This window comes from Dermochelys coriacea, chromosome 9, assembly GCF_009764565.3.
Source record: "Dermochelys coriacea isolate rDerCor1 chromosome 9, rDerCor1.pri.v4, whole genome shotgun sequence".
Lineage (NCBI taxonomy): Eukaryota > Metazoa > Chordata > Testudines > Dermochelyidae > Dermochelys > Dermochelys coriacea.
This window is the reverse complement of record NC_050076.1, coordinates 92,805,705-92,821,290: the sequence shown is the minus strand read 5'-3', so window position 1 is coordinate 92,821,290 and position 15,586 is coordinate 92,805,705. Positions and strand designations below refer to the sequence as shown.

The 15,586-nt window shown below is 41.5% G+C and overlaps 1 protein-coding gene across 1 annotated transcript in view; it reads left to right on the top strand.

Annotated features, from left to right (window-relative positions):
- PASD1 (PAS domain containing repressor 1) overlaps nucleotides 1-15,586 on the top strand; it is a 95,944-nt gene that overhangs the window by 15,985 nt on the left and 64,373 nt on the right. The window lies entirely within an intron of this gene.

Here is a 15,586-nt window from a genome sequence, read left to right as displayed (position 1 = left end):
TGGCTGTGGATGGAAAATTGCCACTTCATGACAACTGCAGGCAATTATGGAAATTCTGAGTAAGGGGGATGAGTTTTCATACAATAATGCTCCAGTCCGATGCTTAATCAACATTTGAAACAAGTGGGCTTGGAATTTATGAAAAATGTTTACTTATTCAGAGGTAAGGCACAGGCCAAGAAATAACTTGATCGAGTTAGTCAAGTTTGAATAGAAGCAGCAGTAAATAGAATCAAGTGAATGAGAACTACTGTACTAGAAAAACATCTTACGCTTGCAGTTGTGGTGCTCAATCCTGTGAGATGCTGACATCCTCGGCTCCCCTTATTTGAGGGTACTCAGCATATTGCAGCATCAGGACCACAATTTCCATAACTCAACTCAGTTTCTGTCTTAAATCCTTCTCTTCTCTTGTGACAGAATAGTTGAATTTTTTAATATCTCCTCCTCCTTGAAAGGATCTTCACTCGTACAGGGAAATGTTGAGGTTTTTTTCTTAGCTTTAAGATTGGAGAGATGGCAGCACTAAGGTCAGTGGGGCATGAACATGAGCTCTGCTGGAGAACAGATGTGAGCAGATCATTTAAGGATTGCAGCAGTAGCTCTCGGGGCCAAATAAGGATAAGGCAAATTTTGAAATGTCAGAGCTTTATTTAAATTCTTTTTGATTTATATGCACATTATACCTGGAATGGAGATGTAATGCTCCAGAGTCAAACATACCAAGGAGATAGAGAAGTTGCTTATACTTGGACTAGGGAGCATAAAGCCAAATCTATAGAATGAGGTCAGTTAGCTTAGCTGCTGTGAGTCCTTTGATATTCATTTAATGGCTAAGTAGATAAAATTCAGAGTCTCACATGCAAGCGTACTTAGAGTTTTAACTACCAAAGCTCTTTATAATTCTCCCACAGCTCTTTCTCCCAGGGCAGTTGAACAGTTCTGCAGCACACAGTACTGTGCCACCTGGCTTCCACACGCCTCCTGAACCTGATTTCTCATTTACTGTAGCTCTGAACCAGAGATTCTGACTTCCATTCTGTTTAGAGGGAGGGCTGAGCTGTGGAGTGCTAAATATGAGATCCCCAAAATTCAGGTGGCATTTGGATTTGTGGTTCAGGCTTAAGTCGAGAAGTTTAGATCTGAATCAGGAGCTGAACTTCCTTCAGGTTCCGAGAGAGTTTCATAAATCGTGTCTGGTTTAGGCCCATCCTGTTGCGATGATGTTGCCTTTTTAGAATAGCTTCCTGATGTTGCTCTGAGTTTCAGAAAGTCCAGTGTGATGACACACTGAGTGAGCACTCAAAATCGGACCACTTCCCTGAAAATGTTCGGCAATTACTCTCTATGCTGGGTTTCCTTCTCAGTTAAAAGCAGTTGTTTACAGGGCTATATGTTTAAGTAACATTTATGTCTATGGTATACTATCTGAAGAAAGCTTGTTTTAGGAGAGGCAGGATTATCTGAGGATGTGGGTTCAATCCTTAACACAGAAACCGACTTCCTGTGTGACCCTGGGCAGGTAACTTAGGCCAAAACTTAGTGTACACCAATTCTGGTTGCTGTGGGTGCACAGCACTTCTGAAAAATAGGCTCAAGTTTTGTGGTTTTTTTTTTTTTTTTTTTTTATGGTCATGGTGAACTAAAAGTTCAGTTTATTAGCATGTTGATTTACACATCCAGACTGATTTTATAGCTAACATGTAGAGACTACATTGCACATCTGCAGACCCATGACCTTGTCTTCACTTGATAGTTTGTCTATATAGTTCATCACAGGGCCAATCATCTTACTCCTTTTTAGGTTTCACTATTTTTATAGGTTTCAGAGTAGCAGCCGTGTTAGTCTGTATTCGCAAAAAGAAAAGGAGCCACAAGTACTCCTTTTCTTTTTACTATTTTTATAGTGGCCACAGCAGCTTTTTGTGGTGTTGGGCAACCATAAACAGAAGCAGACTTTTAATGTCTCAAACTCAGCTTCCAAAAATAGAAGGATCCCAAGTAGTGGACAGTTTTGAAACTATTGGCCTCAGTTTCCTCACCTGTATAATAGGATAATCTTATCTCCTGACTGCCTGTGCAGGGAGGGTGTGTGGGGGGGGGAGGATTTGTAGGGCTTAACTGATGTCTGTAAAGTACTTCGATGCCCTCTGATGGAAAGCAATGTGGAAGAGAAAATTATTTCATCAGTTTATAGTGAGCCTATCACAAAGTGTGTAAACATTGTACAACAGAAACTAAAGTACAGGGTGTCACGTCATAGAACAAAACTCCGGTAGCTCCAATACCTAGGCTGACAAAGCAAAGGAATCTGGTGGAGCAGGAAGCACAGTGGGACCCCAAGACTCAATTTCCAGACTAATCCAAAATAATAGTCAAAGGGAGTATAAGGATGCAAAGCAAGGAAGGAGCCTAGAGTAGGTCAATAATAGATCGGTTGAAAAAGACAGGCATTATTCTGAATGTAACTGTCTAGGGACTCGGGCAAACTTCCTTCAGGAGGGAATTCCATTGTCACGGTACCTCTTCTGACTTGCAGGAAATTTAAAAGCATGCAACACCTTTGCAATGGCAGCCTGTCTGGGGAATTGGTTAGCTATGGTGGTTCACATGTAGCCTTTAGCAAGGGCTCAGGCACACTCATGGGGTAGTGTGGAGGAGCAGGGGGGTTAGTTGCACAAGCACAGCCTGTGCCATACCTGTTCTGTGAATAAACAGAAGCTTCACATGGTATTTCAGACTGGCAATCCACTACTCTCTGAAAATCACTAAGGCCCTGATCCTGCAAGCTGCTTGGTGTGAACAGATCCTCTGCCCACACAGAAACCTATTTGAAGATGATGCAGGTGCATAGCAGTTTGTAGGATTGGAGCCTACATTTTCTTAAGGCTCGGTCCTGCATGCTTTGCTCACTCATAACCCCCTTGTTTTGGTGTGCAAGGCATGGATTGTATTATTCTTTTAATAATAAGTTCACATCAGCTCTGTTATTGGAAACCTCAAGCACAACAGAGCAAATGCAAAGCATGTTTGCTCATATCATCAGCAATGTCATCCTCCGATGTTTGAAACACACATTTTATGCCCCCAGTAAAGAAAAAAAGAAAGAAAGAAATTGTACAAATAAAACATACTTTTTTAATAGGGGTAGCATATAAAGATAGAGGGCCTGCTAAGGACATTAATGCCAGTGTTGCATTTTTAGATTGGTGGAGTAATTAAAACATGAATAAAAATATATGCAAAATATATTTGCTATCTCATGTCATGCACCTTATGCCTTTGAAAAACTGCCCCTATATTTAGCATAGATAAATAGATCTGTCTGTGTCCTATATGTTACAAGAAGGAAACTAAATATCTGATCAGAAATCTGTTATAACAGCCTGGTTAGGATCCATTAAATAACAAGTCCCAAAAAGTAACAAAAATGTCATTATAAAGGAAATAGAGACTTTGAGGATTTTATGTATTTATATCTGATTTGTTTAGAAGTGTCTCTTCGGGTGTAGATTGGGGCAACTCATTGTGTTGCTGATGACTTGTTCTCTGGCCTTTAGCCTTACAAAATGGGTATGTGGGCATCTGATATGATTACATGCCTAATTATGCTTTATTGTTGTATGGCGAGGAACAGCACAAGACCTAAAAATAGGGTTTGCGTGGGACTTGAGTGGTGCATAGATATTATGCTGGGTCTCTGCACAAGGGTAAATTCCACTTGTAGTAAATTGGGTAAGGACAAGTTACAAGAAATGTTGTTCAGCACATCAGGACAGCACGTCAGAAGGGGAACCTTGTCGTGTAGACAGAAGTATTGATGAGGCTTAAAAAACAACCCAACCCAAGAGAGTGGCACAAAAAAGATTTATAGAAGACAAACTACTTCTCTCGTTTTAATGGGAATAATATGCAGTATCTGCACAGTCTGTTTTCCAGCTACCTCCAGCACCTTTAAGAGGTTACAGCCAGTGAGCCCTAAAAAGAGAGCACATTGTGTCAGAGAGCAGAGAGGAGTATCTGACAGTGCTGCAGGCCTGAGGTAGGAGGAGATAACACTACTGATATAGTTGTGAAAGTTGGTTTCCTTTAGAAATGAACACAGCTCCCAGCTGCTTTGTTATTCTAGCATGTTAAGAGTAGTCTGAGCTAGCAAACTGGGAGAGAGATACTTTAAAAATATAGATATACATGTTACATTCTTGGGTCATAAACGATGGCCAGGTTGTGTTCTTCCATGAAAAACCAAGGGTTGGAATTAGTGAAAATATATCCTGAAGTTCCATCAATATAATTATAAGCATAATTTGGCCTGGTGCATCAATATCTTTGTCTTTATTCAGCTTAGTTGAGCCACTTTTCACCGCTATTATTTGCTGTGTTAACCCTTTGATGCTGTTAGTTTTGTGTTTTGCCAGATCAGCTAATGTAATAGTGGAGTGCTCCATCGCACAACAGAAAACCACAGCACCCTTCTGACCTTCTTATCATATTCATGTAGTAGGAATGGTTGTTGAATTTGTGTGGTCAGTAGGTCAGCTGTGTAGGAGTCCTCCTTGAATGTCACCAGTAGAAATTGTGCTGAATATTTCTTTTTCCAAATTGCCCTGCATGAAAAAATCTGTTTTTCCACAATGGGGTCACTGTTTAAACAAAACCAAATTGTTACAAACAGTAGATATTTTGTGGGAAACTTTGCAGAACATCCTATTTAAGAAGAATTCTGCTCATTACATTTTCTATGTTGTTTTCCTCTCTTTTTTTTTTTTTATACTGTTGGAAACATTTGTATGAAAACCCACATGCCCCAGTTCTCTCTAAAGGATATAAAGAATTTCCTATACCACATAGAAAACTCTGTAAACCATTCTATGTAAAGAGAAAGCTGTTTGTATACTGCTTATTTTCTGAGGACATTTGTATGACAGACACCTGTTTTTGCTTTCACTTACATTGGTTTTACACTAGTGTAATACCACTGACTTTAATGGAGTTACTCCTGATTTACACCAGTGTAAATCAGAAGAGAATCAGGTCCAACTTCTTTATTGCATAATAGTTTATTTACTCTTGATGCTAGTTTTCAGCCTGGTTTTGTAATACTCCATTACTGATATCATGGTACACTATGGAGTAAATAATTGTGTCAGTATTATAATATCTGTTTGGAAATAGGCCACAAGAGTAGGTGAACTCTGAGGCAACCAAGATTTTGTTTCATACAGAATGTCCTCCAAAAAGATATAAGCAGATTTATTTCTTACGTATTCCCAACTGAGGGCTGGAGAGCGGGGGAGGTTTGTGTTGTTAATCTTATGAAGAGATTAATAAAAGGGTTCGTCTCTACAAGTGTTACCTTGAGGCTAGTATTGCCTATTCCTGCTGGAGACAATGGGCCAGGTTCTCTGCTGAGAGAATTAGAGGGTTAAGCATGCGGCTCAAGATAAGTATAATTAGTAGAACTGTGTGAAATGCACTGAGCCAGCGGGCACCACACTGATCATGTTTGGCAAAAGCATGAGAGCAAAGGTAGGTTGCAGAGGCAGCGTTGCCTAGTGGCTGGAACACTGAACTGGCACTCAGAAGACCTGGACTCCATTCCCAGCTCTTCCCCTGGATTGCTGGGTGACCTTGGGCAAGTCACTTCCCAAGAAACTGTGCCCCAGTTTCCCCCCCTGTTCCTGGGGAATTTACTGTGCTGAGCTCAGGCTTTGGTTAGGGAACTGGAACTTGGCTGTCATTACCCATCCAAGAAGCAAGATGTGAAGACTCAACTTCCTATTGAAGTTGGAAAAGTGGATGTTTGTTAATGGTGCCGGTGCCATTATCATCTGATAGTGCAACATAGATGTATCATCTCGCTGTCAGAGTGGCCTTCAGTGAATTGAGGAGCTCATCTACGAGGGCGGGGGAATGGGGCACAGTTTGCACACACGTTTCCATCCTGTGACAATATATGCCAGTGGAATTACAGTATAGTTTTGTGCTACTCTAGAAGTTTGAACCAGTGGCTTTGCCTCCTGCCAAATTTTCAGAATTTTAGGAAATTGTTAGAACTAATAAAATAAATACCAGAAACCCTGGAAATACTTTAAATGATTGCTCCAGTATTGTAGCTCTACCAAGGCTTAGTAAATTAGTGTAGCAAAAACAAGGTTGCCCAGTTGTTTTCCCCAGGATCTAAAGTCCCCCAAAACTCAGTGCTCCTCTAATCTTATTTTCTTTTCAAGCATGTCTATTAATATTTCTAGTCTCTTTTTTCTTTTTATTGTCAGACAACAGCGTATACTGGGATAAAAACCCACAGTTGTATATCTCCGTATCTTTCATTTCAATTCTGTTTTGAAACACTGTGTTCCAAAACAGACTTTGATTGTTTTGTCTGATCCATTTTCTTTGGTCACCTCTTAGAATCCACTTCAGAGTGTTATTGTCATAATGAATGTAGCCAGAAAGCTGTCACAGGTAACAAGTTAAATTTAAATCCTGATCAACCAGAGAAGAGTAGCAACAGTTCCAATTACCCCAGTTACGAGAAACTAACAACAGTACAGAATCAGAACTCATCTTATTTGTTTTTCATGCAACATGAATTTTGCACAGATATTCGTTCCCTTGGCCCCTACATTCCTACTCATGCTGATATTTCTTATTGAAATAGCTCCATTGATGACATACAACTGAATACTATGCCACAGATTAGATCAGGTGTTAGACCCCACAGAATAGAGTGAGCAGGACATCAGATGCTTTTTTAGTGGGGTATCTGTCTCAGTCATCTGGGAATGGAGATAGATGAAGAAGGAAGATACCCAGGAAAAGGAGGAGAGGAGAACAAACAGAAAGAGCGTGAACCAAGAAGAAAGTGGGAGAAACCACTGGAGGGAGGAGGGCAGGGAGAGACAAGAGCTAAAGGGAGCAGGGAGAGAACATCATATAGGAAGGAGCAGTACTGTGGAATTTGCTAATAAAATGTTTTTACAAAATGTGAATACGAGGAAAAAAGAGACACGGAGGACAGGAATAGTGGAAAAAACAACAAATGGAATTGAAAAGAAAGATACAGGGAAGCTGAAGAAGAGGATAAAATAATAACAAAAGAAAGTTGTTAGGTTTCAGAGTAGCAGCCATGTTAGTCTGTATTCGCAAAAAGAAAAGGAGTACTTGTGGCACCTTAGAGACTAACAAATTTATTAGAGCATAAGCTTTCATGAGCTACAGCTCACTTCATCGGATGCATCCGATGAAGTGAGCTGTAGCTCACGAAAGCTTATGCTCTAATAAATTTGTTAGTCTCTAAGGTGCCACAAGTACTCCTTTTTAAAGAAAGTTGGTGCCTCTGTGTTCCATTTCATTTGGATTAGTCCTTTAATCCTCCTTTTTTTTTGCCTTGCATTTCAATGTATCTCTCTGGAAAGCATCCCACAGTTCTGTTGGGGCCAGGAGGAGAGGCCATGGGGTAATGTTTCTGAGGAAACTTGTATCAAATTGCTGCTTGGTGGTGGTTGTGGTACTAGGTTAGTGAGCCATGTGCTTTTTGGAATTGTGTCTCAGGGACAGGTGAATGTTTTTTGGAATGTCAGCCCTCATAGTGAAAAGAGAGCGAGCGAGCCTCCTGACCCTACTGCTGCCCCGGATAGGGAGATCTCCACTTTGGCCAGCCCTAAAAGTCATTTGTGATTGGAAAGAGGCCAGTTACAGCTGCAAGAATCTGCAAATGGAAGGCAACCGATTTTAATGCTCTGACATGTAAACTCCATAGTGATGACTACTTTTTGTGCTAAACAACCATAGAGATGATGAAGCACTGTCTGGTTTTCAAATGTCACTGACATTCACATGGCATAATTGAATCTGTACTTTACTGAAAAAGTTAAATTCAGCCTTTTAAAAATTAAATCAGTTGTTTAGCTGTGAACCACAGTCATTCCCTCCTGTTGCCTCAAGAAGAATGAAACATTAGCACACAAACATATAAAACCTATTGCTGGAGAATGCCGTCAACTCTCTTATTTATTGTAGCATCACACTGTGCTACAAAGCTCTGCACCCTGAATTTGAGGGCAAGCTCACAAAATATATTATTTACTTGTTTGCTGGGTTGGTCCCAGAATATTAGAGAGACAAGGTGGGTGAGGACCTGAAGAACTGTTCTGTGTAAGCTCAGAAGCGGGTCTCTTTCACCAACAGAATTTGCCCAATACCAGATATTACCTGATCCACCTTGTCTTTCTATTATTTACATGGGCACACTGTAATAAATAAATTCTCTTTCTACAGTGTATATTTGAGAATGCTAATGCTTCCCTAACCTGCCAAATACTACATAGGGTCCTGATCCTGCAAAGATTTACATAGGAGCTTAGCTTTACACACTGTGAATAGTGCCATTGAAGTCAAGGAACTAGGCACAATGCATACAGTTAAGCACATGCAGAAATTTTTGCAGGATTGGGCCCTAAGGTAGACTGTATCATGAGTTCAAGGAAACTAACTCAAGTCTGGTCCGATGTTGAACTCTCGTCAAGCCCTTGCAGCGCATGGGAACAGGCCAAATGGCCAATGATTGTTATGGCCGACCGTTCAGCTAAGCGTTGAAGAAGAAGAATAGAACTAATCAGGTGCTTAAAATTAAGCACATGCATAAGCATTTGGAGAATCAACACGTAAAATCCCAACCAGAAGATGTTTGTAGGGACATCCTTAATTGACCTAGTGTTCCATTAACAGGAAACAGTAATTTTCAAGTTGATGATATACTTTGTCCTTGCGGGTTATATTAATTGCTGATTTGCAGTAGACTAGTAAATATACATTTCTGCAATCAAAGGCCCATAGATCCAGATGTCTCCTGAATTCAGAGAAGCAGAGATTTTTTTTTTTACTTTTGCAAAGCAAAGGGATGTTCTTAATTTTTTGGGCAGATATTTTGGGGAGGATTTTGCCAGAATATTGCTAGTAGCATGAAACAGCATTTCAATTATTCATTGAGCTACTGAGTTCCTTTATCCTGTTAAGACTGTCATACCCCATTCCCCTTTTTGTAACTCTTGAAACTACTTTGAACACTCTGAAGATTGACAGGTCTAAAATGCAATTTACCCTTAAAAATGCTATGTCTGTTTTTTAAACTCTCCTGCTGATATTGAGGAGAGACGACTCGGGTGGGGGGACCTTCTTCCCCTCTGAGGGCTGCAAGACTGGTGAAATCCACATTTCTCTGCTGGGTAATTTACCAGCACATACCTTGGATGGGGAAAAATAACAAATAGTTGGGACCGATGACAAGCTGTTCTGTTTCTTAGCTGCATTCTTGGAATGAGGCAGGATACTGAATGGTTCTAGAATCTGTCTGAGTGTTTCAGGAGAGGCTATTCAGTTGGCAATCAACAAATCTTGATTCCTCTGATTATTAATACAGTTAAAGTAAAAGTTGTAATTTTTCTATCTGTAACTATTTAAAACACTCTTATATGCAAACCTACTGCTGCTAGTCTACTTCCATTAAGAGTGGCCACAACCCTTATGATATTCTGAGTACTATATTTAGCTCCATCTTAAGACCAAGAGCACTTAGGACTAAATTTAGTTCTGAAGTGCTTAATCCAGTTAAGAATATTTTGTCTTTAAGTGTACCCTGTATGGTAGGTCTTTTTATAGCTCAGCATTCCGCTGCATCATGCAAAAAGCTTTTGTGTGTGTTTGTTAACATTCATTCTTCCATAGCCTTGACTGTTAAGACATTTGTATTGATTTGTAGGCTCCGTTTTCTTTCACCGTTTGCTGTCCAAGTCTCTTGTTGATTCAAACGATCTCTCACCATCGTTGGCTGTATCCCATAAAGGATAGGCACACAGAGCCTAATTCTTGCAGCTTGTGCAGTCATTTATGTGTGTGCAAGGTGGATATACAAACCTAACTTGATAGATTTGTCACCTCCACTTTGCAGTGGTATAGATCAGCGTGCATGATTCCTAATTCAGGCTTGATAGGTGTTAACAGACAGTTACATAAAGTATCTTGGGTAGAGCATTGCACTTGGACTGGGAATGCTGAGAATGGGCGACACGATGGATCACTTGATGATTCCCTGTTCTGTTCATTCCCTCTGGGGCACCTGGCACTGGCCACTGTCAGAAAGCAGGATACTGGGCTAGATGGACCTTTTGGTCTGACCCCATATGGCCGTTCTTATGATTCATAAGTCTTGTGACTCATATTCTCTGCCACTGGCCTGCTGGATGACTTTGGGCAAGTAGCGTCTCGCCCTGTGCCTCAGTTTCCCCATCTGTAACATGGGGATAAAGATATTCATCTCCTTTTTAAAGTGCATTGAGATATACTGATAAAAAGTGCTACGTAAGAGCTAGATATTATTGCTGATTAAGAAGCTTCTCTTTACTCAGCTGTTAAGGCTGATGAGGAAGATGGCCACCTGTGTAGGCTGATGAAAACATCTCCACAGAGATAACTGACATTGCAGAGAATGGCATTCGATTGCTTGTCAACACTGTAGTTAAAGTTATGGGTCAGACTTCCTTATAATCCTTTGGTTTGATTCATGACTTAGAAAAATTCAGCCAAAATGGAGAATTTTCCCATTTGTGGTCTCAGCCCAAAGTTACATTTTTTGGAAAATTTGAATAAAATCCATCATCACCCTATTCTGACATCTTTTTTTGTCCTCCTAAGTTATTCAAAGGGAATAAAAACTTTTCTCGCTAATAAAAACAATATGCACACATAGCTCCAAAATGCTTGAACTTCAGGAGAGTTTCTGGGTGGCTTATTTTTCCGGAGGACTAGTCTCTAAGCAAAAATAAAATTAATGGAGATGTAAGCAATTTCAGCTAAGAGTAGAAGTACCAGTACTATTTATAGATCAGCAGGAGAACATAAATACTTTGTGGTCTCATTCTCCTCTCATGCCAGGACAAATCAGGAATAATTCCATTGAAGTAAAAGCAGTTACACTGGTGTAAAGATGATGTAAGTGAAGATAAGGAGTGCCAGACCCATAGCACTGGCACTTGTTATGTAAGTGGTGTTTTCAGCAGCAGCTCCACTGCTGTTTCATCAGGAGATGCATAAAGTTTTGTCTGTGTCAATCTGGAAGTACATGTTTCAAACTGGAAACAGTAATAAAACTAGCCTCAGTTAAATTATTAAAGCACTTCATACTAAAAGAACTCAGCATAAGCCTTGAATGGTTTTCTCATGCTCTCCTATTCTTCAGGCGATCTTTGAGTCCTCTTGAGATGTAGCCACAATATTACAAGTTCACTGAGCTAAATTCTCAGTGCAAACCTAGTGACATAAGTGAATTTGGCACCAATGAACTGGAACTTGGCCTATTGCTTCAATTTACTCATAGACAACCCGCCCCCCCATTCAATGCATGCCCACAGTATCTTAATATCATTGGCTTTTTGTTTGTGTCACTCATGGTATTCAGCAGCGGCCCCATATTTTCAATCCCCAAATCTTTCTCATCTGCTTTTCTCAAGGTACTTGCTTTACACCCACCTAAAACAGCAGCCATATCAGCGCTCGGACCAGCCTCATAGTTGTGTCTCCTTCTCGTCAAAGTGCTTTTAATTAATATGAACCACGAACAAACTGCTAGTTTTTTCACATACCCAACATATAGACATTGTCAGTCATTCACCTTCCTTTTTTGCCAATTTATACTGAATTGGTAAGTCGGGAGCTTGTTAGTGCGTCTCTGATTGATTCTCCAGGCTCAGTGATAATAAGAACAACAGTAACAACCATGAGGCTATTGCACAGAGCTGTCAATTTGAACAGCGTGGTTGGATTAAATATTCTTTAAATTTGGTAAGACAGCAAATGATCATTGTCGATGATGACCCTGAAATTATCATGAGTTCAGCTGTACTCATAGGGTGGTTGTTGTGTTTTTTTTTTTTTCATGAGAATGCGTCCTTTGAAACAAGAAAAATCTTAGCTCCTAATACTCTAGAGATATTAGTGCTCCTGTTGTGGGGGCTATCAGTGGTTTTGCAGAAAGAAGAGAGAATATGACAAAATTGGGTAATTGAGAAATGATGTGCCTTGCAGAGGGACAATGAGATGATCTGGAGAAAAGAAAAGGGTCTGGAGAATTAAAGTAATTAAAATCTTTGATTTAAAAAAGAGCTCAGAGAGCTCATTAGCATTTATCTCAAAAGCAATTGGAGAGGTGATAATAATGTAAAAGGAATAGCAAGCAATACTGGAGGGGTCCAATTCCATCTTTGGATGATTATTTATCGCTCGTGTTGACTTCAGTCAGAGATGAACATGGAGATCCGAGGGCAGAGTTTTGGCCTGAAGAATGAGTAAAGCAGATATAAAATACACTTGAAGTTGTACAAGAACACATCATAAATTGTCTTGAACTTCACTGTTTTGATGCAACTTTTTCCCATCCTGTGGGTCAGACAGTTTAGCTAAAAACCAGTCCAAACAGATTCCTCAGGAATCCCAGCCCATGACCTCTGGGGAGCATTTTTTCAGTCCCCTCTCCTTCCCATCTCCCACATCCTCCTATATAGTTACAAATGCAAATGTGTGTCTGGCCAGTAGGAGAGGGGAAAATCCTCTTTCAGGCTCTGTGTTTATGCCAGTGGTTCCCAACCTTGTTCCGCCTCTTGTGCAGGGAAAGTCCCTGGCGTGCCGGGCTGGTTTATTTACCTGCTGCGTCCGCAGGTTTGGCCGATTGTGGCTCCCAGTGGCAGCGGTTCACTGCTCCAGGCCAATGGGAACCGCTGGAAGCGGCGACCAGTACGTCCCTCGGTCCGTGCTGCTTCCAGCAGCTCCCATTGGCCTGGATCAGCGAACCGCAGCCACTGGGAGCTGCGATCAGCCGGACCTGCGGACACGGCAGGTAAACAAACCGGTCCGGCCCGCCAGAGGCTTTCCTTGCACAAGCAGTGGAACAAGTTTGGGAACCACTGGTTTATGCTGTTTTACTGGTCAACAGGTAGGAAGCAACTGTCCCCTTCTTACCTGTCCAAACTCTCCTCGAACCCAGGTGGGAGCTGGGGAAGAACCAAGATCTCCTGTGCTGCTTCCAGCTCACCTTTTCAATCATTTACCTGAGCTTTAGTCATGTTGCTTTGGTAGAAAAGAGAGATTCATTGGAAGCACCAACTTGCATAACAAAAATTCTATTGAAACATAGAAAAGAAAAAGATTAATGAGGCAGTAGAGGCTCATGCGCTGAGGTCCCAGGTTCAATCCTCCCCGACAAAGACCAGAGTCTGTTGGTGTTACAAGTGGGCACTTGTAATGCCACCAGACCCAAGTCGTCGACAGGCGGGATTGAACCTGGGACTTCGTGCATGAGCCTCTACTGCATGAGCTAAAAGCCTGCAGTAGGAGGAGGAGGCTGTTAGCTAAGGCTGTAGAGCAGACTCATTAATCTCTCTCTAAGTGGTCTTGGTGCCACTACATGGGACAGCAGAACACCACACCCAGGAGGTGTGTGGGTTACAATTGCATATAAGTTAATGGTCGAAAGAAAATGGCATAGTAACACTATTACACAATCAGGAAACACAGAGAAAATGCATGAATTAAAAACTTAAAGCATGTGTGCGTGTGGGTACGTACGCTAATACAAGTGTAATTCCATTAAAAATCGTGGGTAAAGGGAAGATCAGTCGTGTCCAAATCCAAGAAATGCTATTGAAAGAGGAGCTTATTTTAAATATGTCGCTGAAAATATATTGAATGTAAAGGTAAAAGTATATTGTAATATAACATGGTGCTAAATTCTGCAATGCTTCCCTTCCCTTCCCTTCCCTTAAAGCCGGCTCCAAAGGCCTTTGAAGCCCATGGAACGACTTTTTAAATAGCCCAAAGTGAGTGTTTCATCAGCCCAAGTGATCCATGAGGTTGTATGGAACAAACAGGCAAAGTTCTGCACTGCCTTCCACTCCACTGGTCTTTGTGGAGTTGCATGTGGTGTAAATCTGCCCAGAAAATGGCCCAAAATCTTTAGTTCCCTGAGGCTTTGCTGAGCTTGGACAGGTTAGCAGAGAGCATATTCTTAAGTAAGTGTAATAGAGTTTTTCAGCTTTTAGTAGTGGTTGCTTGCTAGTCTGAGTACAGTTGTGGGTTAATTAAAATTTGTTCTCCCTGTAAGAATTAATTTTGCCCCATCTCTATTTACATGGTGATAAGAAGTGCTTACCTTCCCCTGTCAGTCTGCACTGATGAATCTGAGGAACAGAGCAGGTAATTTCTGATTCGGTTATGTGCGCTCAGGTGCACTATCTGATCTGGAACCACTCCCTTCCTTTGATGTGCCTCACCTTTTGGGAAGAAATGAATCCTTCAATTCATTTCCTTTGCCCAGTTTGCCTCTTGCAGTGAGGGGTATTCTTGGTCAGGAGAGAGGAGGCTAAGCAGAATTGGAAAACCTCTGGTTTGCCTTTAATTTAGGCATCATCTTTTGAAAAGCCAGCCATGCTCTTTTCCTGTCCGCTGTGGGCAGCTCTATTTCGTGCAATTCTTATAGCTATTAAGTCATTTGGGGTTGGAGCTGGCATGCAGCAGCAGGGGAAATATTTGGATCTGTCCAATCAAGAATGTTCCTGGAGCACTGGGTGTGTTGCCAAGGGCTTGCCAGCGAAAGTGCTCGTTAGCACCATGGACTCTGATTGGCTGCTAAAGTTAATGACAGGAGTAGATTTCAGTCAATGTGGGGACTGGTTTTGGAGCTCTCTTAGGCGGGCTGTGACCTGGCAAGGCTGGCTCTGGGAGATTAAGGGTGTGAGAGATTGTGGCTGGGTTGTCTGCCTCTGCCCATTTGACAGATCTGGAACGTGACTGGATCCGGATTGGCCAATCTGAGTCACAGAGAGTAAATTGCCAGTTAAGAAGTTACCCTTGTTGTGTTAAATTTTCCATCGCTTTACTGGAATCAAGAGCAGAGTGCTCTTGATGGGAGTTGTCATTCACTGTTGTCCTTACCTGTGCAGTGAAAGAACTTAGAATAAAATAAAGACTGTGGTGCTGATTCACCTCAGTTGGTGCTGACAGGTACCAGTTACACTTCCGTGCACCCCAGGGAGGCCAGGGGCTGTTGCCTTCCTCTCCCAGGTTTACTGCCAGGTAGGCAACAGCTTTAGCTTACAGCTACTTACCGTGGCAGGAGGCTGCTGAGATGATGCGCGAGGAGCCTGATCCAAAGCCCACTGAAATCAGTGCGAGTGTTTCCATTTACTCAATGGCCTTTGAATCCTTTGGCAGGCTTCATCATATCCTATTGTTGCCAAATGCTGCTCCCTTCATGGACAACACTGGCTCCATATTCCCCACTCCCACCCTTCCGCTGCAAGGGAGGTTTCCACCACTGCAGTTGCATCCTGGTGGATTTACCAGCAACAGGAACTTGTGCTAGCACAGATTGGCACAGACCCTACGCTGAAACTGACTTTCCTTTTTTAAGTTTGTAAAATATAAGTTTATTGATTTCTCCCCAAGCACCTTGCACTCAGATAAACATGCAAATCGCTGGGCAGAATTTGCTTTATAGTGTGTTTTATCATTTTTCCATCACACAAAGATTACTATA